The 21,285-nt window shown below is 40.1% G+C and overlaps 1 protein-coding gene across 3 annotated transcripts in view; it reads right to left on the bottom strand.

Annotated features, from left to right (window-relative positions):
* LOC120530997 (E3 ubiquitin-protein ligase HECW2-like) overlaps window positions 1-21,285 on the bottom strand; it is a 368,650-nt gene that overhangs the window by 310,278 nt on the left and 37,087 nt on the right. Inside the window, exon 1 of one of the 3 annotated variants that reach the window (XM_039755890.1) lies at window positions 8,869-8,886. The exons of the other annotated variants lie outside the window; for them this stretch is intronic. The gene's annotated coding sequence lies outside the window, so the exon portion shown is untranslated. Of the gene's footprint in view, window positions 1-8,868; window positions 8,887-21,285 lie in introns of those variants that run through there. 3 annotated transcript variants of the gene reach the window in all.

The following is a 21,285-nucleotide window of genomic DNA, read 5'->3' as shown; positions in this document are numbered from 1 at the left end:
GGGGCAGCAGCTTGAGCAGAGATGCCCAGACTTCCCTCTCTCCGGCCACTTCTTCTAGCTCTTCCGGGGGAATCCTGAGGCATTCCCAGGCCAGCCTGGAGACAAAGTCCCTCCAGCGTGTCCTGGGTCTCCGATTTTCCGGTCGATCTCACGCTCCATTCCCTCACTAGTGAACAAGACCCCAAGATATTTGAACTCATCCACTTGGGGCAGGATCTCGCTCCCAACCCTGAGAGGGCACTCCACCCTTTTCCGGCTGAGGACCATGGTCTCGGATTTGGAGGTGCTGATTCTCATCCCAGCCGCTTCACACTCAGCTGCGAACCGATTCAGAGAGAGCTGAAGATCACGGCCTGATAAAGCAAACAGGAAAATATCATCTGCAGAAAGCAGTGACCCAATCCTGAGCCCACCAAACTGGACCCCCTCAACACCCTGGCTGCACCTAGAAATTCTGTCCATAAAAGTTATGAACAGAATCAGTGACAAAGGGCAGCCCTGGTGGAGTCCAACTCTCACTGGAAACGGGTTCTACTTACTGCCGGCAATGTGGACCAAGCTCTGACACTGGTTGTACAGGGACCAAACAGCCCTTATCGGGGGTCCGGTACCCCATACTCCCAGAGTACCCCCCACAGGATTCCCCGAGGGACACAGTCAAACGCCTTTTCCAAGTCCACAAAACACATGTAGACTGGTTGGGTAAACTCCCATGCACTCTCCAGGACCCTGCCAAGGGTCTAGAGCTGGTCCACTGATCCGTGACCAGGACGAAAACCACACTGTTCCTCCTAAATCCACGGTTCAACAATCTGATGGACCCTCCTCTCCAGAACCCCCAAATAGACTTTTCTAGGGAGGCTGAGGAGTGTGAATACATATGTGTTTAAATAACTTCATTTGCTGAAATCAACATACTGTCACTTTCAGGACATGTAGTTTATACGCTACTTAATTGTATGTGAACATTCAAATTTAGCTGTAGTAAGTTGAAGCCTGTATAGACTTTCACCACCACAGTTGTACTGGCATATGCTGCACTGTGTCAGAAGAACAAATAACAAAGGCAGCTTCCTGATGTGCTCAACCGCAGTAGAAATTATACATGGCAGTTTACACCAGTTGACAAATTTCTACCAAGGTCTCATTTCTACCAGTGTACTGCCCACACTTACTCAAAATACTGATGCAGATTTACAAGGGAATGGCTAAAAAGAAGAAAAATTAAAGTTACTCAAAGTACAGATGTAAACACAATTAAAATGCTATGGCAAGAACAGAAACAAGCAGATTATACTGGGAAACATATCAATGTCTCGGAGTTAAAACAGTTCTGAAAGGAAGTGGAGGCTAAAGTTCCTCCTCAGTGATGTGAAAGACTGACATCGAATTATAGGAAGCGTTTGGTTGCAGTGATTAGCAAAATAGATTTGGATGGAAACAATCTGAACTGTGTAAAAACGTTAAACTAGTGATGATGATGATGATGTTTGGTTATTGTAATTCCGTCAGAATGTGGTAGAACTATATTAATTGTAAAAGGCAAATTAAAAAATACTGGCTCAGCTAGATGTCCTAATATTACATTTAATCTGAAAAAAAATGTGTCAAAAAACTGAAACAATGGAGGAAGTCAGAAAGGGGCAAATAGTTTTCAAGGCACTTTATGCCTGACCTTTAGTGACCACGACAGGACTGACAGACAGACTAGACGTCTAATGTATGCTTCAGCTGTAGCGGGTGTGCGTGAACACACACACTGATTCATTTCCCTACATTGTTTAATCTGGATTTAACAAGAGCAACACCAGAAGTGATTAAAAAGTTTACAAAGGTTAGGAGAGAGTAAGTACAGCTAAAATTAAATACAGGGAAAAACAGCTTCTCCGTTCTTGTTTGAAAAAACAGTGGCAAACTAAATTAACCCCTTCTGTTTCAAAAAAGTAAACCATATACATTATGTGACAACATAGGCTTATCTATTGTATGCTTGCTAATTTTCTTACAACATACTGTACTGCATGTTATGTAACTGAAAAACTACTTTAATCAAATGTTCGCAGAACACTAGTACAAATTCTAAGAAAATGTAATCATAAGATATTATACTCCTTTGGCACTGGAAATAAAAAAAATAAAATAAACACAGTATAAATTATTTCAGTACCTTTATGAAAATGCATATAAATCTGCACACTTGATTTTGAAATAAGAATTTATTTGATTAGATAGAACTACAAATAAATATTTTAAGACATAAACATACAAAGTGTGATTATCCACACGCCGTATTATGTTATATTACTAATAGCCATATGAAATCTACTAGGAGCATCGTGTCACATGGCTAAATGAATGTTAGGGTTTGGATGCTGATTCCAGTGACCACTGTAATAAAAACAATAAATTAAAAACACTAAGTAATGAAAAGCCATGCTTAGGATTAAAACTCTTGAAGATGTACTGTATATAAAAGCATTCTACATATTGCACTGTATAAGCATGGCTGATATGTCCTAAGAATAATCCCGCAATTATAAACTGCTCACAAAATTAAAGGAACATTTTGAAAACACATCAGATCTCAATACTGATATATGACTGGGTAATGTGTTAGGAATGAAAGGATGCCACATCTTTTGATGGAAATGAAAATTATCAACCTACAGAGGGCTGAATTCAAAGACACCCCGAAAATCAAAGTGAAAAAATGATGTGGCAGCCTAATCCATTTTACTAAAAATTCATTGCAGCAACTTAAAATCATACTCAGTAGTTGGTCTGGTATTCAATGACAAATGCTAATCGAGTGCCACGGTCCCAGGCAGTGAGCACAGGGCCCACTAGAGGACATCAGGCCCTCAGGCCACCCTCATGAAGTCTGTTTGTGATTGTTTGGTCAGAGACATTCACACCAGTGGCCTGCTGGAGGTCATTTTGTAGGGCTCTGGCAGTGCTTGTCCTGTTCCTCCTTGCCCAAAGAAGCAGATACCAGTCCTGCTGATGGGTTAAGGTCCTTCTACAGCCCTGTCCAGCTCTCCTAGAGTAACTGCCTGTCTCCAGGAATCTCTCTTAACCGACCAGATCACTATCCCAGAAGTTTCAATGACTTGATGCTATACTCTGATTAAAAAGTGTTCCTTTCATTTTTTGAGCAGTATATATTATGAAATTTTCAATGATAATATTTTATGCAACAATATGACTCAGTAGTAGCCACTATGGTGGAAATATAAGGATATCTGTAGGAACATAAAGTATATTCAAAAAAGGTACTTAAATACCAAAGTGACCCACTCCTGATTTAATAAGTATTTAACATTTCAGCATGAGCAGTGACATGCATGGGCCTACCTTGAAATGAAACTCATCAATGCTACCAGCATGTCCAAAAGGAGGTGGGAGAAAGGTTAAAAACCCCTTGTTTAAGATCCTGTATTGATAGGGTAAACACAGGAAAAGGGCAACTACAAATGGTGAATATGATTGTAGCAGCAGGGGCATGCCTAACTTGTCACAAGAATACGGTTAGCATCCCTGGCTGCTTTGTAATGCTTTCCTGGAGTTTACAAGCCCTTTAATTCCTACCTCATAAAGGATGTGAATTGATTTGCTAAGTGAGGGAATGCTTAAGGTGAGTGTTTCCACTAATATTCTGCTCATTGTTATGCTTCTTTCATCTGCTGCTGTCGGCCTCTCAAGCTCAAACATCCACACCTGACTCTTAAAATGCAGATCAAGATGGTCATCTTTGGTAATCTATTTAAGAGATATCTTAAACCCGATGGTCTTTAGGCCTCTGGACTTAAACTCAAAAACCCAATAAATGAGGCAAAACTATAAAAGAAGAAAGTGTAAGCTGCCTTAATTTGTGGGGCTCATAAGAAATGTAATGAAGTAGGAGTACAAAATAAACATGAATAGTCGTATCATATATTTAAAATGTTAAATTGGGTTCTTCAATTCAAATGATTAAAGTCTAAATATTCTTGACTGTAATAGAAATTTGTCATTTTTAACCCTCTGATAGGCGGCCATACAGGGCTAGATACCTAGTAAAGGATCAAAATTCAAGAATAACATCAAATTCATAAGTAAAGTTGTGAAAGGGAGTAACTTTGACCCCCTGTATTCCATCTGGGACTGAACCCCCGAGGTCAAATGGTGTGGGATGCAAAACATCAAGTCATTTTTGATCTTTTTACTCTTTAGCATAAGGGCATAATTTTCAGCAAAAAATGCTCCAAAATAGCCTAAACATTAAAGTTGTTCTGGTCTAGAGGGACTAAAATACTGAGGAACCCCAAAAAGTGTGTTGTTTTGTGTCACTAGACTTTAAGATGATCCAAATGGGTTATCGTATGTGAGGATATTCTTGTACTGGTGAGCCACATGGCGCTGGACAAAAAAATGAAGGGATTTCAAACTGTATTCATAAATAATTCTTATGAACACAATATAGAATACACATAAGTACACATGTTAAATAAGACACAGCAAGATAACTGCAACTACTGTAAAATAACAAAACTCACAGCTACACTTGGCTTATCCTTACCAAACCTTGGGGTATCTCCTCTAATCTTCTCTTTCCACCATACCAGTCAATAGCATTCTTGTCAACACCAGTGCTCTCATCTGGTGCCTGAAAGACGCTTTTAAGCCCCAGCCAGAAACTTCATCCAGAGATGGTATTAAGACCAATTTGGGGGTCAGAAATAGCACTGGGAACCCTGGGGGGCATTCTCACAGAGCTTCCCAGTGCCCTCAGGTGCTCTTCCAATCCTGAAACCAACAAATTATGTACTGGGATATGCCTACAGTTCAGGGACCCTATCTGTACTTGGCTGGGTCTTCCCACTGCAACCAGTCGGCTTTATATTGAAGGCCTAACAGCGATAATCCCAAGGCATAGTGCCCGCACAGAGCTGGTGCATTTGCCATGAGAGTATCCTACAGTCAAACTAATGTTCTGCACAATGGTTTTTTTCATGGAGTTTAGGAGTGTAAACTACTGTTGCCAACACAAAAAATAAAAGGAACATCCTAGTATAAATAATAACTACTAATAAATAACAATTAGTAAAGCTGAATAAAATACAATTTGCACAAACATCATACAAGATAAAGCTGAAATTATTGTTCATAACAAGCACACCATTACTAACAACTCCAAAATAACATACAAAAATTAATCAGTCAAATTAGGACTAATGAAAATAAGGGCATGGACATGCACTGTAATGCAAATATTATTGTTGTGGGAGACAGCGCTGCCCACTTTATATACAGAACAACACCTCATCTAAAACTGCAACTTGGCTGGAGTAAAATGGCGGACCGGGCCTTCATGAACAAGCTGCTTCTATTTGTGGCCTTGAGCCTTGCAGCATTTTAATCCTAAATCCATTGCCAAAAGGGAATTGCAGTATATGGTTCACTGCTTGGCCTGTTCTCCCTGCTACTCAAATCTATAGTGACCTCGAAAGACAAAATAATAAATAAATAAAATAAAAACAATTAATGTCATATTCATTGTGGTGTTGCTGCTCTTTTTGGATGAAGAGGATTAGGATTCAATATACCTCACAGTAAGGAAAGAAGGGTTGATGTCCTTGGTCCTCCCAGCATAGAGTCTGCAGGCATGGATACTCCTGTTTCCCCCCACAGTCCAAAAACATGCATGTCAAGTGGACTGTCGATGTTAAATTGGCCCTGATATGTGTGTGAGTGTTCACCCTGTGATGGACTGGCACACTGTCCAAAGATTGTTTGTGCCTTGTGCCCAGTGCTTGCTGGGATAGGCTCCAGCCCCAATGCAGCACTCTTCAGGATTAGGTGGGCTTTGACTATGGTAGGGTATGTTATATCTACCGCAGTGATAAATTAACATTGGTGTGTTACAAAGTCTTCTCACTACTGTAACCTTCATGGACAATAGTGTCTTAGTGACTATTTGTTCCTTAAGCTTTGTTCATGTAATTAATACTCATTGTGTGTCCTGACCTCTGTCTCTATAATAATAACTCCGCTGTCCCCTTCTGTCGGCCTCCAGTTCTGAACCCAATAATACAACTATTGGGTATTAAGCTTTCACCATCATGCTCACTGTAAGTCCACTGTAGTGCCTGAGGCTCAAGAAAAGGAATCTCCTGAGTGTTCAAGTAAAAGAAAACATCCTGATAGTATGTCAGCATGATAAAGTGCACATTTAAATGAACCAAATGCAAATTTCACTGCAAGGAGTGAACAGACAAGCATATGTAAGTCTAGTCAGGCACGCTGTCTTCCACACACAATTGCCACTAAAAATGTAGATTTGCAAATGCTGTTTTGTTAAAAGTGCAAGTAGCAACATTGTGAAGGACTGTTATAAAGTCAGATTAATCATCCTTCACCCTTTTTTCTGCAAAAGGATGGATGTGTGGAGGCACACCAAAGAGGCCCACATGCATAGTTCTAATAGTGAAAGTTTCTGGCACCACCATAATGCCGTGTGTTGAATTTGTTTAAAGTGGTGTGAGTGTGCTATTCTCTTTGAAGTTAAATTCACTGTAATCGCTGTCATTAAGGAGATTGTTTTTTTCCTAAGAAAAAAGAACACACAATTGCTGGTTTTGATTTTACTTCGTAAAGGAAGTGGCAACCATAAGACAGGTATATGAAAATTGATCGGGAGAATTTTTGTATATTGATAAAAAAAAAAACAGAAATCTCAGTAAAGAAATAAAAGCAGAACTAAACAAAATAACTATTTTTTCTTTCAGATTAAGTCTGTTGTTTATCACCTGTAAACTTTAAAATTCTACTGTGTAGGTAAGTCCGAGACTGCCATATCAATTAGATACAGTACTTCATGCATTCTACATGCTAGCTTACTGCTGCTTGGTGGACATTATTGACATTGAATCTTGCATCAAGCCTCAATGTATAAAATCATATAAACTGAGTAAAGTCTGTATGACTGAATGCATCATACATGTGCGTGCACTGAAGTGAATGTCAGTGAAGAAAATGTATTTGCATTAAGTCAACTTGGCTGCTGCAGCAATGAGCACAGCTCACAACAGTCAGTCAGTAGTCAGTGGGGATCACACTATAACAATAAATACTAGAAGAAGCTACAGTTTTTCCAAAACAGCACCTCCAGTACTTCTCAGGGTGAAATAAGCATTTTATTCTGAATGACTGATTAATAATTTGCAATTTCATTTTATTTTCTACTTTCATTTTTTAATGTGATGCACACAGTACAGCGCATTCCGTTTCTTGCTTTGTACACCAATCACTGTTTGATTGCAATATCATTCTCAAAATTTCCTTTACTGTAGTTGGGCAGTAGTACATATCATAATTGTATTTGTTGGTGATTGTTCAGCTTTCATTCATTCAGACACCAGGGAAAGGGAAATTAGCAGTATACTCAGATAAACTATGTTCTGAATAAAAACTTCATCAGGAAGTATTCGGTTAATCTCAAAACTAAAGACCAGCGGTGGCTTTGCTAAATCTACCACCATTACCTTTAAAACAGAAGGCCCAAGGGGCAGCACACAAAAGGAGATTCAAGTCCCTATCCCTGCAAGTCTCTGTAATTAGCTGCAATATACGACTCTAGGACCAGCATGCATTATGCATGGTGCAGGCTTAACTTGTTTTTAAGTGAAGTACAGATGGTTAATTTCTGCAACCCCCCCAACCTTTAAATAAGAGGACATCTGGTATGTCATCAATTGCAGTGACCACCCTGCAAAATGAGGTAAAAACAGGATCATCATCAAAGCAAAGGAAATTTTCCTCATTTCATTTGCATGGAAACAAAATGTGGAATTATCTAAAAATGTACAAACCAATAAATAAAACCTGCGGATGATCCTGACACTTAATGATTCTACAAGATCATCTTCATTCCATGTTACATGACTTCTACTCAACTTTCTGGAGTTTTTTCCTAAGATTGAAAATGTCCCTATCCAATGGTATGGTCAAAAGATACTAATTTAATTTAGTATTTATTTACCGTGTGCCACCTTTTTCCACAATGGAAGAGCTGATTAATTTATTGTGCAATTAAAGATGTAATATCTGCACAATTCTTAATGCTAGCAGTACACAAAAGCTGCTCTGCTGACATGTGGTGACCTACTGTAACAAGACGTTCATGTCAGAGGTTTTTTTTATCATCATCCTTTCTGGAAAATACACAGAGCAAAGCAGAACTGATATTTGCTGCATTAAATGCAACTGTCCATAACAAAAGCGAGCAAAGGGTTACCCTTCGTTTGAATGTGTTTAAAATCGGGCATCTCCCTGTGACAGAGACAGGGTCCTGGGTTGGAATCTCTGGCTCATAACAAACTGTTGCATCTGCATGCTTTATATTCACACACTGAGGTTTTTGTCCCTCATCCCTAATGATGTGCACATTAAGTTGACTGGTGGCTCGATGACTGATCGTATGACTCCGCCGTATGAGTGACTGCCCAGATAGGCTTCAGCCACCCACAACCTTGAACTGCCCTAAACCAGATATTCAAGTGTTCTTATTATCAAAAGTGAACAATTGCTTTTTTTCTAATTTGTTGTTATCCTCAGAAACAACATATTACATTTCAACCTCTAAAAATGTTTTTAAAATGTTCACTAAAAAATGAAACGATTTGTGAATGGCTACCTACACATTCTGATATAAAATGGATAAACAAGTTAAGACACTTAATATGTGCTAGATTTTACCAAAGCATTAAGCAGCCAGATATTCTTTATACGTGGATCGATATTTGCCTAAAGCAGATTATCTCAATGGGGCGTGTCATATATTCCGTCCAGTTGCTAAATAAGTGCAGTCCAAAACACAAGCAGACCTACTGCAGTAGTGATGTAAGCACATCGCACTTCAAAGACAGTCCTTGTTGAGCAGGGAGCTGAAAGAGTGGGAGGATTCACTTAGCACATTTGAAAAGCAGGGGGAGTCGACATCTCTATTTTTCTTTTTCATTTTTGGCCTGTAAAAAAATCACAACAAAATTTCTGAGATTGTGAATCTTGATTTAGAGAAGCTGGCTAAAAGAATCCAATTATCACAGTCACTGTGTGACAAAAAGCATACTAGATTTAAAGGAAAAACAATGCTTTTGCTGCATTGCTTCTGTGTTAGTACCACTATATTCCAGCAAGGAGGAATTGTGTCCTTTGAAGCATATAAAACTGCCAAGTTATTTTTTTTAAATATTTCAGCTTCTCTTAAAAATAACTTCAACTGGTATGCATTATTTTGTTTGATCCCAGAAGCTACATAAATGAATACAGGATCACAGGAAGCTGAAGTCTGTCTTAACAGTGCAAGGCAGGGAGAGGTCATTGATGGAGTACCAGTCTACTGCAGGCAGGGCACACACACCATATGTCTACATAAGCTTGTACTAGGCTTATTTAGAGTCACCTATCAGCCTTCCTTACACTCGGAGAAAACTGACAAAAAAGTCACTGACAAGAGAGCAAAAACTATACAGGAAATGTGAACACAAATGCAGAATGCAGGAATACAAAAAGTCTTCCCACATTTCTAACACACATTCTAAATGTGCTCCCTGCACTGGACCGGTGGCTGATCCATGGCTGGTATCCTGCCTTGTATTGGAAAGGCTAGGGTCACCAAGACCCAGATTTAGGCAAAGTAGGTATCCATAATGCATGGAAGGATATAACATACAAGTCCTTTGATAAGAAAGGCTGCAGTAAATAATTAATATGGTAATACACAGCTATAGGTTTGTTAAATATTTAAGTTACTTAAATCAGTGTTATCTAAGAAAATTAAAAAATCGAACATATTCATCACCTTTCACATTAGACTAACATTTTTTGCCTTTGCACAACAAAGTCAAACCTTGGAGGACTAATTTTCTTACCACCGCCTGGACTATGCAGAGTATGTTTTATTTTCTATCTGAAGATATTATGTTCCATTTTTATATAACTGAAATTAGAAACAAGGTGCAAAATGTAAAATATATATTTTTATATAGTTTATATTTTTACCTCAGATATGGTAAAAAAAGACCTGGGTTCGCTTCCCAGGTCCTCCCTTCATGGAGTTTGCATGTTCTCCCTGTGTCTGCATGGGTTTCCTCCGGGTACCCCGGTTTCCTCCTACAGTCCAAAGACGTGCAGGTCAGGTGCATTGGAGATTCTAAATTGTTCCTAGTGTGTGCTTGGTGTGTGGGTGGGTGTGTGTGCCAAGCGGTGGGCTGGCAACCTGCCCGGGGTTTGTTTCCTGCCTTGCACCCTGTGTTGGCTGGGATTGGCTCCAGCAGACCCCCGTGACCCTGTAATTAGGATATAGCAGGTTGGCTAATGGATGGATGGATGTATTGTAATTTCCCCTTAACAAGTGTAGTAGAATGAGATTTTATTAGGTTATATTTTGTGCACCTCAAAATTTTAAAAGCATTTTCTAGATGATAAGTGCAGCATAAAACTGTGACTTTTACTAATTTTATTTTGTTTTACTTGAACTTCTGATCTCTGTAACAGTAGCTAAACGCCCAAAACAAGAAATGTCTAGCAGACAGATGGTATTAGAAGGTAAACTAGCAAGGGCAGTGTGGAAAGATAAAACATCAAAACTTCAAATCAAAAAATAGTCACTTTCTGGACTTTTCACTTGCAAAAAAGTGAAGCCCTTCAACCATTATTACACTTTTTGCATGCACTCCTCATGAACGTGTACTGATATGGTCTGTCAAAAAGGACATTGGGCAGAGAGGGGCTTGGGGTGTTCACATTGACCCCAAGAGCCTGGAAGAGTAAGAAGAAGGAAGAAGACAGCCACCAAGAAGACCCACGCCAGGAGACACAGCAATGCAAACTTAAGAAACTGAATGGCACATTGGGTGGGCCAGCCAGTATCATCTATAACAGGGACTAAAAACATTGAAGCTGTACCAGTGATCTGTCAAATCAATTTGCTTTTACTTCTGCTTTTGGTGCATTAAGAATACTGTTAATCAGCAAAATTCACCAAGTGTTTCTAGCAGCGAATATGCAGTGTTTGCTAGTGACCTTGTTTGCCAAATAATTTTATGTGTGATTAGCTTAGATAAACTTTTCCTTCCAAGTGTCTCATAATGCTTTGTATATTATCGGGTCGTAGCAACCAATATTGGATGGGGCAGAACCATCGAGTACTTAATGCTGATCCTAGTAGTGGACTAAAAATTAACAGAAAACATGGAAATGCATTTAAAGATAAAGCATACATGCAGGAGGAAATTACAAATGCGTTGGTGTATTCGTGGCTTAAAGTTAATGTCCTTTTGTGTGGATTTCTATGTGACCCGTATATAATAGTAATTCTACCCCTTAAGTTATATTACCCACAGTGCTATGCAGTTGATGCAAACAGGAAGGAGTGAAGAATCCATGCACTTTAGTCTTGCCGTGGTTGTGAATGAGGAAAAGTGTCAGGAGGGAGAAAAACATAAAAACTGTACTTTTCAGTTCAGGAAATGTGAATTGCCTGCTATCGTATTTGAGGGGTCAAGATTTACTAAATTAATGCTTAATGTCGGCCACCATCTGCAAAAAATATTACTGTTCTAATATTTAATTCCATTAACTTTATCTCGGTGAGACATGGTGGCACAGTGGTTACCATGGCTGACTCACAGTGCAAGTGAAATTTTTTGACACAATGATTTTCCCAGCATAGTTGGCGAGCATTTCCCGCACCATCAGGGACACTTCTTCAAAGACCACTGCGCCATTATAATCCACTCAAAAATAGTTCAGGTTCTCCTTCTCCATTGACTTCAGTGCATTTTGCTGAGTATGATGAAGTTCATGAACATTTCTGTGGTTCTGCCAAACTCAAGGCAAAGTGAATTCCGTGGGGTTTGCTCGTAACTACTTGAGAAAATTTAAGAATGTCAAAGACTATAATTACTGAATAAAAGTTTAGTACCTGTTCCCCGTGTTTGCCTTGCTGCTGTATCTTGCCCTTTGGATTATATAACAATCAAATTGCAACAGCAAAGATTAAATAAAAAAAACCAACAGTCACTCCTTGCAGAACAACAGGATTTAAACAACTGAGCAGCAGTAGTCCAAGTTTCAAATGCATTGCAGGATGCATCATTAATCCATGTTGTGGATAATTCAAAGTGTATGAAATTGTAGAAGGAGGATTGCCAGTTGTTCACAATTCAAAGCTCAGATGCCTTTCACTGGAAGTCAGGAATTAATTTAGCTGCCAGTGTACCAAGACAGAATAATTTATGTTGAAAAAGCTTAAGTTGAAGCATACAGAGGCATAAAAGAAGGAAGATTTTAAGCAGCAGATGAATATTTAAAGAAAGAAAAGAAGATAGTAGGTGACATATGTGGTTCCAGAAGTAAAAATGCAAGAAAATAGTGTCAGAACACTTGACTAAGAGTGCCAGGTAAACTAAGGAGACATACTTGACAAAGAGGATCGGGTGAAGCCCATCAGATGATGCTCATGGGGAGTAGGATAAAGTTTAAGCAGAATTATGAATTGCATGTGCTGACAGTTGGGATGGAGTAGAACTTAACACTGGAGAAAACAGTATCCACGCCTGGTCTTAGGTATTATGGGGCCCTAGGCGAAAGGGGGTCCAGGGACCCCCTGAGGGGGGCAGAGCCCCGGAAGCTCTGCAAAATGCGTGAAAATTAGACCAAGGAGACGTTTTCTTGTAATGTTACGAGGTCATCACCCTGCGTCCCTTTTTCGCCCGGAGTAGTTACTACAATTTAGCCAGTTTGAACTGTTTCCATTGGGCACCACATGGCGGTATGTAGCTAAGCCCAGCTTAGTTTTTTTGTATTTTTTCTTTTTTTTAGTTTTTTTGTCCTTTTTTATTTTTTGGGATAATTGAAACTTTTGGAATGTTTGAGAAATGATAATTTTCTGGGCTAATACTTAATTCTTATTTTATTTTACTGAAGTAATTGTGAGTCTCGGGATATATTTCAAACTTCCTGTTTCTGGAACACTTTATGACGAACGAAGCAACAATAAGATTACAACTAGTGAGCAGGCGTAGCAGCAGTGATTGGAAAAAAAATAGAAAAACCACGTACTGTAAACAAAGTGTTATTGCTACTCCACTACTACTGAGCTACATGCGATTAAAAATTGATTTTGCGCACTTTCTTTGAGGCAAAGTCATGAAGCAGCTCAGAGTAATCCAAAGTTTGAACAATGTTTTGTTCTATAGAAATCAGTGCTAAGCTATTTAAGCGTTCTTGCGTTGTTGTTGTTCTCAAATAATCCTTTATTATCTTCAGTTTGAAGAAGCTCCTCTCCCCAGAAGCAACTGTTACTGGAATTGTGAGTGCTATGCGCAAAGCAATAGCTAAATTTGGCATTGCGGTAGCTAGTCTATTTTGATGCAGATATTGAAACGCCCCCAGAGCAGTACAATTACTTGCGACTAAACCAGCAAACATATGTATTTCACTACACAAATCAACTGGATCAATGTCTGAACCAACACATGGATCCATCAAAATATTTGAACGATCCATGCAGAATTTCATCAGCTCATTGTCAGTCATAGTCACAACATTCTGCAAGTTGTGTAAGAAGCCAAAATGTTCATAGTGTTGTTTTGTTTGGTCAAATCTTTGATTCATCCATGCAATGGCCTGATCCACAAGGGTATTAAAAAACTCTATACGAAACTTGTCTTTTGGATCGCTCACAGGCTTGTCAGCAGCTTCATACTGGCGTTTTTTCTTTCTCCTGCACAGTTGACAGAGATGGGAAAACATTCTCCTCATTGGTCATCTATAATTCTTCAGATAATTCCTTTGCTACAATCTGTGCAGATTCAAATCCATTTTCTCTGTAAGATCTCAAAAAATCAGTCACTGTTTCTAAGCATTTCAGTGCAACGTCAAGTTGCATGTTCTCATTTTGCAAGATCTTGCTAGCAACATTAACCTGCACCAGAACATCATACCATACAGCTAATGACACCAGAAAAGGGTAGCTTTTCATTTGTTTTGCTAGTCCCGCTGCTTCACTTCTGGCCTTCGGATCCTTTGCTGTTTCAGCTATCTCAACGATAGCATCATATATGGATCCCACTTGGTATCTGACTGCTTTAACACTTGATATTCTACACTCCCATCTGGTATCTGAAATGGGCTTGGGTGTCAAATTTTCCACATGTTTTGTCAGTATTTGCCATCTCGTGGTGGAGGCACTAAATAACGTATATATTTGGTGTAGAATGCCAAAGAGAGACAGAGCTGGCTCCGATGATTTTGCAATGTCAGCCAACACCAGATTGAAGCTATGACAAGCATATGACACATAAAATGCTCGGGGAGTTTTATCAAGAATCTGCCGTTGCACATCATTATGAATGCCTTTCATATTGGCCCCATTGTCGTATCCTTGCCCTCTGCAGTTGGCCAATGGTAACTGCAATTCTTGAAGCCTTTGCAAACATGCTTCAGCCAGCCCAAACCCAGTACTGCTTTCTACAGGTATGTATCCAACAAAGTGTTCTTTAATTTCTACTTGCGTTGCTCCAACATTTACTGTTCGGATTACCATTGTCATTTGTTCCTGATGACTGGCATCAGGAGTGCAGTCAAGGATGATTGCGTAGTATTTCGCATTCTGTATCTCTGTCGTAATTTTCCTCAAAACAGCATCCCCCATGAGTAGAATCAGCTCATTCTGTATCATCTTCCCCAGGTAGTGATCATGGATTTCATGATTCTTTATTCGGCGTAGATACTCTGCCATGCACGAATCAAATTTGCCTAGTAATTCAACAATGCCCAAAAAGTTGCCATTGTGTGGCTGAAACACTACCGCAAAATGCTAAATTCCTTTCCTTTCCGCAAGAAATTGTATGATTGAGAGAATTCTGGTCAAGACATTTCTCCAGTGCTGAACTTCCTGCGAGACTAGCTGCTGTGCACGTTTATCAATTGTTTCATTTTGGTTCAACCTGATCTGTAAATCAATCCAAGATGTGAAAGCTTTTAAATGAAAAGGTGAAGATTCATGAGTAGATAAAATTTTGCCCAGGTTCTTCCAATCACTCTTTCCATTAGTTGTAAGCTTGTTTCGTTGCTCACAAAATAGCTTGCAGGGAATGCAAAATACAGCATTCTTGCTAGGTGAGTAAATCAACCAAGGCCGATCAATTGTCTCGCCATTTGGAAGCTTTCTTAAGAAGAACTCATTTGAGAAATGGTGTAAATTGTCATCAGGGGGATATTTCAAGCTCAAATCGCGATGAGGCCCCTCTTCAACTAGGAAAGTACGTTCTGAATCCCATATTGGCAATTCTGGCCAAAACCCTGGATCTTTCCACCACTCAGAAACACTGAATGTGTTATTGTTACTCTTACTGTTAGGAGCTGCATTTCCTTGATCATCATCCGCGCCTGCAATCGCTCGGCCTTGCAACTCGGGAACCCGAGAAAGTTCAGCTTCTCGTTCAGAATCTTCATAATCCCGCTCGTTTTCATGGTTACGTCTAATGGTTACGGTACTAGATTGAGTTATCATTTCTGTATCAGTGTCACAAAGCCTGAGGCTGAGTGTTTGTGTTTCAGCAGTTTCTGAATCTGATTCTACCGATGACGCACTCTCTCTGTGGGGGCCTCGGCCTGGGCCTTCATTGCTCTCCATACTGCGACTACCGCTGTTACCAGCACCACCTCTCAGAAAATTGAGCAAAGCTCCTCTCTGAGACGCAATGAAAGCATCAGTATCGGCTTTTTTCTTTCACTTAGCTGCTCCAGATTCGTATTTATGCTTCGAGGACATACTGACAGACAGGGGTTTCGTTCGTTCTCGCAACTCAGATTGCGGTTCTGCCTTCCGCTCCCGTGCCACCTGCTGCCACTGACGAGGTGGAAGGATTTATGAGATCTTGACTTCTTTTTCTTCTTCGACGAATGATGATGAGGGCTGATTCACTGATGTGAACGTTCGACCCATAGAGATCTTGACTCAAACCGCTCCACTTTTATAGACAGCCGCCCACGGGAACATGCCCCCGTGGGCCCACGTGATTTAAACATGCGAGGGGAGGGGCGGGGTGGGCCAGGGGCCTAGCCACCATCGAACCGGGGCCCCCCGGACGTCGGGGCCCTAGGCGGTCGCCTACTTCGCCTATGCCTGAGGCCGGGCCTGCAGTATCCCATGAGAGGGTAGAAGAAAGAATAAAGTTGTCTGGACCAAACAAAACTAAAGGAAAGGAGCTTGTAAGATGCTTTAGAAAATAAACAGTAGATGGTAGAAACTGTTTTTTTGGAAGGTAAAAAACAAAACAGAAAGCAGAAGGAGCGGTTTGGTAGAGGGGCAGTTAAAGAAACCCTGATCGGAGTTGTAGGTAGAACAAGAAAGTTAAACTGAGCTTATAAAGACTGGAACATCATGAGCCCGGAAGTAATCAAACAAACCCCCCAGCACATTAATCCCCATATACTGCCAAGAAGGAAATACACAGGGCCAGCCATCTGTATTGAGAGAACAGGATTATGAAATACGGGAATGAGAGAATGCCATTTTTCAGAGGGTGACTAACTATAAAATTAATAGCCTTTCTTAGATTCTGCATGTCTTTTTTCTGGCAAAGTTTCCTCCTACATTCCAAAAACATGTATTTTAGGTGTCTCTAAATCTGCCCCCAGGAACAAATTTTGACAGACTGCCATCCTGTCAAAATTTCGTTCAACTTTCAGAATAGACTGGGGCTTACCATAACCCAGTAATTAAGTATGTGGGTTCAGAAAATGTGTACACAGATGGGTAGATGTTCAACTGAAAGCAGCTTGTCGTTTAATAAACAATGATGTGCTGCAAAACAAAGAAGGGAATGGAGAATCAGGAGGTGTGTGGGCCAACATTTGAATTTTAAAAAGAAAAGATGATACAATTATTTATATAATTGTAACAAATAAATAACATCATGGATTACACATCGCTGTGCTGCAGGCATCATTGTCGGTTTTACTATGCAAAATACCCCATAATAATTGAGTGTCCCATTAGTGCTGCAGGGTTTGCTAAACACCAAACTCTTAATTTGGTACTGTGGAATTAACATTTCATGAAAAAGGGGACAGACCTAAAGCAATGAGAGTCTGCATAAACAGTGCAGTATCTAAGACACAAAAAGTCAGTCTAGAAAGGAACTGCTGACATGGCTTCCAAAAACTACATAACCTTTATTGTTTATAGAGTCAGCTTTCCAGACAGACTTTTTCATCATGCTTTTAGGAAAGATATCTTCAAAAAAAGAAATTCATAAAAAATCAAGATAATTCTTTGGCTTTTGAGAGCATATAGAATGTTAAGTTAAGGAAACTGTACCATATTATAAGATTATCGATAGACAAGGTGTTGAATTATTTGAAACTTCACACAAACCAGTACTGTATTTTACGTATTAGAGTGGGTTGACAGGGAAAAAACATCTCAAAGGGAAGGAACAGGGCCATGCAAAATCCAAAGAGAAAATCAGAGCAGGAGAAAGAGATGACAGAGTATGCCATACATGCGTACTGGCAGCCTATGAGGGTAAACTACATAGGCACCAATGTAGAGGGGGATGAGATGTGGAACTGAGTACATTTCACCCGGGATGCTAGAGGAAAAGCTGATGCTACATCTAAAGTGAGAAAGAGGCATTGGGTTTGCAGAAACTCCTTGCTGATAGACAGTAGCACAAATAGGTGGGAGCATGAAGCCCATTAAAAATAATGGTGGTCAGAAAGCAAGTAATTTCTTTCCAGCTCATTAGAGAGTGACTCACAGTCCAACAGATGTTGGAGTACAACCATGTTGTCCTAATAAATACCGCATATGCTCACAGATAAGTTCTCCAGCGGATAAGTCGGGGCTTGATTTTACCGTACAATTTCTGGTATTTTATAATGTGGGTCGTATAAGTCGAATGCAAAAAACTCACGCCATTGGTCCAATAGATTATGATATGCTAACGAACGCCCACCTGAGAGAGTAACAGCGGAGCACCCTGCCTTTATTTCTATGTATTGTGACTACGTGACCACACGTGTGTTTTTTGTATCTCACACACTCATACACCTTTATTGTAGGAGCTTCCCTTATCTACGATGGAGCATTCGATCAGAAGAAAATATGAAGCTGGTTTTAAATTAAACGTTGCTGAAGTTGCGAAAGAAATTGGTAACTGCGCTGCTGCAACAAACTTCTATGTGCCTGAGAAACTGATGCAAGATCGGAGGAGACAAGAAGATGTAAAAAAAATTCAAGTGTGATGGACGGCCGGGACACTCCTTCTGTATATGTTCCAGGGGAGCAAGCCTGGCCTGTACAATACCTCCCCCAGACCACTTGGTGGCAACCCCCCTGGGTGACTCTGGTGCCTGAGATACCCACAGAGTTCCATGGTAGATGGAGTTTTCCACAGCCCTGTTAGGGTCCGGGGTGGCCACCAGGAGGCATTTCAGGGGTTCCTGGGCCTGTCTGGACCGTAGTTCAGCCACATCCAGAGGTGCAATCAGAAGCATGTGGTCAAGCACCTGAAGCACTTCCGGGTGACTATAAAAGGAGCCACCACTCCGGGAGCCGGAATGGGGTGGAAGAGGACGGAACTGCCAAGGAGGAGGGGAGGACTTCAAGAGTTTTGTGCTTGTGACTTGGGGGCAAGACATGGGCCCCCAGCTAAAGAAGGAAAATAAATTCTCTTGTCCTGGGTCAGGTCAGGCGCATATATAGCGCCTTATTACAAGTGTTGCATTTTTGAATGGGCACATAAGTCCGAGTATGATTTTATGATTGATTTTTCGGGTTTCAAGACCCAACCTATACATTAGTATATACGGTATATCAGCTTAGAGGCCTGACTCTTTAAAGACTACTTAAGACACATAGATGCAGTGGTCTCCACAGGCCATCAAAGGACACATTATGTGGATTGCTTGGAATTAATTCCAAGCCTCAGTGGAAGTGACTTCAGGATTAAATGTAAAGCCTCTTCAATCCGGAGACCTATGGATACTATTCTATGGAGGCATTCTTGAATAGAGGCTCAGCTGGAGGGAGGAAGAAAGCTGCTTTGTGGCACTTGAGTGATACTTAATGGTGGGCTAGAGTAAAAGCTCAAAATCTGTAGAGGGAAGCCAAGAAAAGATATTGGGGCTTGTTTCTTTTGTTCATTTGTACTTGTTATGTTATCTCCTTTAGTTCATCCATTATGGTGTACATTTTTATAATTTTCTTTATAAAATCTCTATTTTTCATTAGTTTGAGCTAGGAAAGCACATCCTCTTCTCTTAAATACATGCAAATGCGAGTGACTAACAGTACATCTTTGTTTCTATCACTATCCTTTACTTACAACTAACAAAGCCAAAGAAGATAGACAGATAGACAGTTATATATAAGTAAATTAAAAAAGGAGAGAGATGGCATTTTTCTGTACCCTGCTAATCTTAAGAAGTTATTTCACTGGTCCCTTCCTTTGTCTAGCTTTTCCACCTAGCTGTGCTGCCAGACAACATTAAGCCTGTAGCAGTCACATAAAAGGAAAGGCAAGGAAAATAAAAAGACAGTGGTGGTTTTAACCCATGCCCCAACATTCAGTCTCTGCAAAAGCATCATTGCGTTAAATGGTTTTTGAATCGAGTCAAGCATTTTAAGGGTTTTTGCCTACTTTTGCTACACTTTATCTGCCATTTTATACTTTGATATCTGCTTGATTTTGTGACTTGGCTTTTGGATCACAAAGAAAGCAAAAAAAAACCAACTGAATTCAAGTCAAGCTTAGTCTTAATAAGTGCACTTCTGCTTAAGAATCCCTTCTTGCTATCAAGCTTGAGCTACTCACCACCCCAAAGCTCTGAAGCAAGAATTGCTTGAATACTACAGAGGCTCATTTTGGAGGATACCTTTCAATTGAAGCCAACCTGGTAGCTAAAGTTTTAGCTGGTATTTCTAAAATGCTTTATAGCTTTAATTTAACTTATCTGAAAACTTTTCCTTTCATCTCTCCACTGATGCGTGATATGGGAGTCTATGGATCTGCAATTCATTTATAGTGGATCCTAAGAACCCTGACATTTGCTCTCAAGGCATAACTCAAGGCACTTGCATCTGACAGCAGCCTAATGCTTAAGTTCTTTCTGTAGTGTCTGGGTTCATTTCGAATTTATGCAAGAAGTGAATATATACTGCTGGCTGAGCAGGCAATAAAAAATCCTGTAGCCTTTCAGCATGAATTACATCTGTGAGTCACACATTTCGACTGTCACAACCACCAAAGCAAAATACGGGATAAGATAGCAAACACAGACAGAGTTCAATGCTTTGAGTCAGCCTGACCCCAATTGAACCACAGGCTTTACAACTGCATTAATGTGTACAAATTAGGTAATTATCGAATATATCTCTGCTATCAAAAGCCTAATTAATAACAAAGTAAAAAAAAACGAATCAGTCAAAGAGTCAACCCATTTCTCTTCTTCCCACACAGTCCACATAGTCACCTACACTGTCATTAATAATTCATTATCTTCTCCTGGCCAGGAAATACTCTGCGCCCTGATCCGCCAAAAAAGAAAAACAGAACACAGGACAAGAATGCAAAATCAAGGGAAAGGTAAGATTAAAGCATCATGTGCCTTTTTTGGGCAAGACCATATTGTTTGCTTTCTCCCATGATAATAATTAGCCAACTCCAATGCTTCTTCCTTCTGGTAAGCCAAGATTACCACCAAAGTGGATACCACTTTTGATTTATTAAAGTTAACTTAGAATTCTGAATTGGACATTAGATTTACACAAAAAGAGAAAGGAAAATTAAAACTGCTCTCATCTTTTTGTGTGATAAGGAGGACAGTGTGCCATCCCAGCATGACAAGAGAATGATTCCTTGCCTGGCCAGAAGGATATGAGGGATAGACCAGCAGAAGCTGGAGGCCAGGAGCAGATCCATCTCCGATAATGACAGGAGGCAGCAGTCTTTTGAGGCATCCTAGGTTGGACATCCACATGGGAGTTGGAGTCTGGAAGTGTAGTCCTGTCTTTTTCCCTGGGTGCCATTAGAGGGCACTGTTGGAGGGGGGGGACCTCACCTCGAGGAGTCAGTGTCAGGATGCAGTGGGCAACACGAACCAACTGGGAAGAAGGAGAAAAATGATTTATCTGTTCTTAGAATTGTGCAATAATTGGCTGTGCATATTGTCTATGGTACTGTGTGTAATAGAAAGTCTTATATTTGAACCCAGGACTGTGGGGGGCAT

The sequence above is a fragment of the Polypterus senegalus genome, chromosome 6, assembly GCF_016835505.1.
Source record: "Polypterus senegalus isolate Bchr_013 chromosome 6, ASM1683550v1, whole genome shotgun sequence".
NCBI lineage: Eukaryota > Metazoa > Chordata > Cladistia > Polypteriformes > Polypteridae > Polypterus > Polypterus senegalus.
This window is presented reverse-complemented; position numbering and strand designations above follow the sequence as displayed.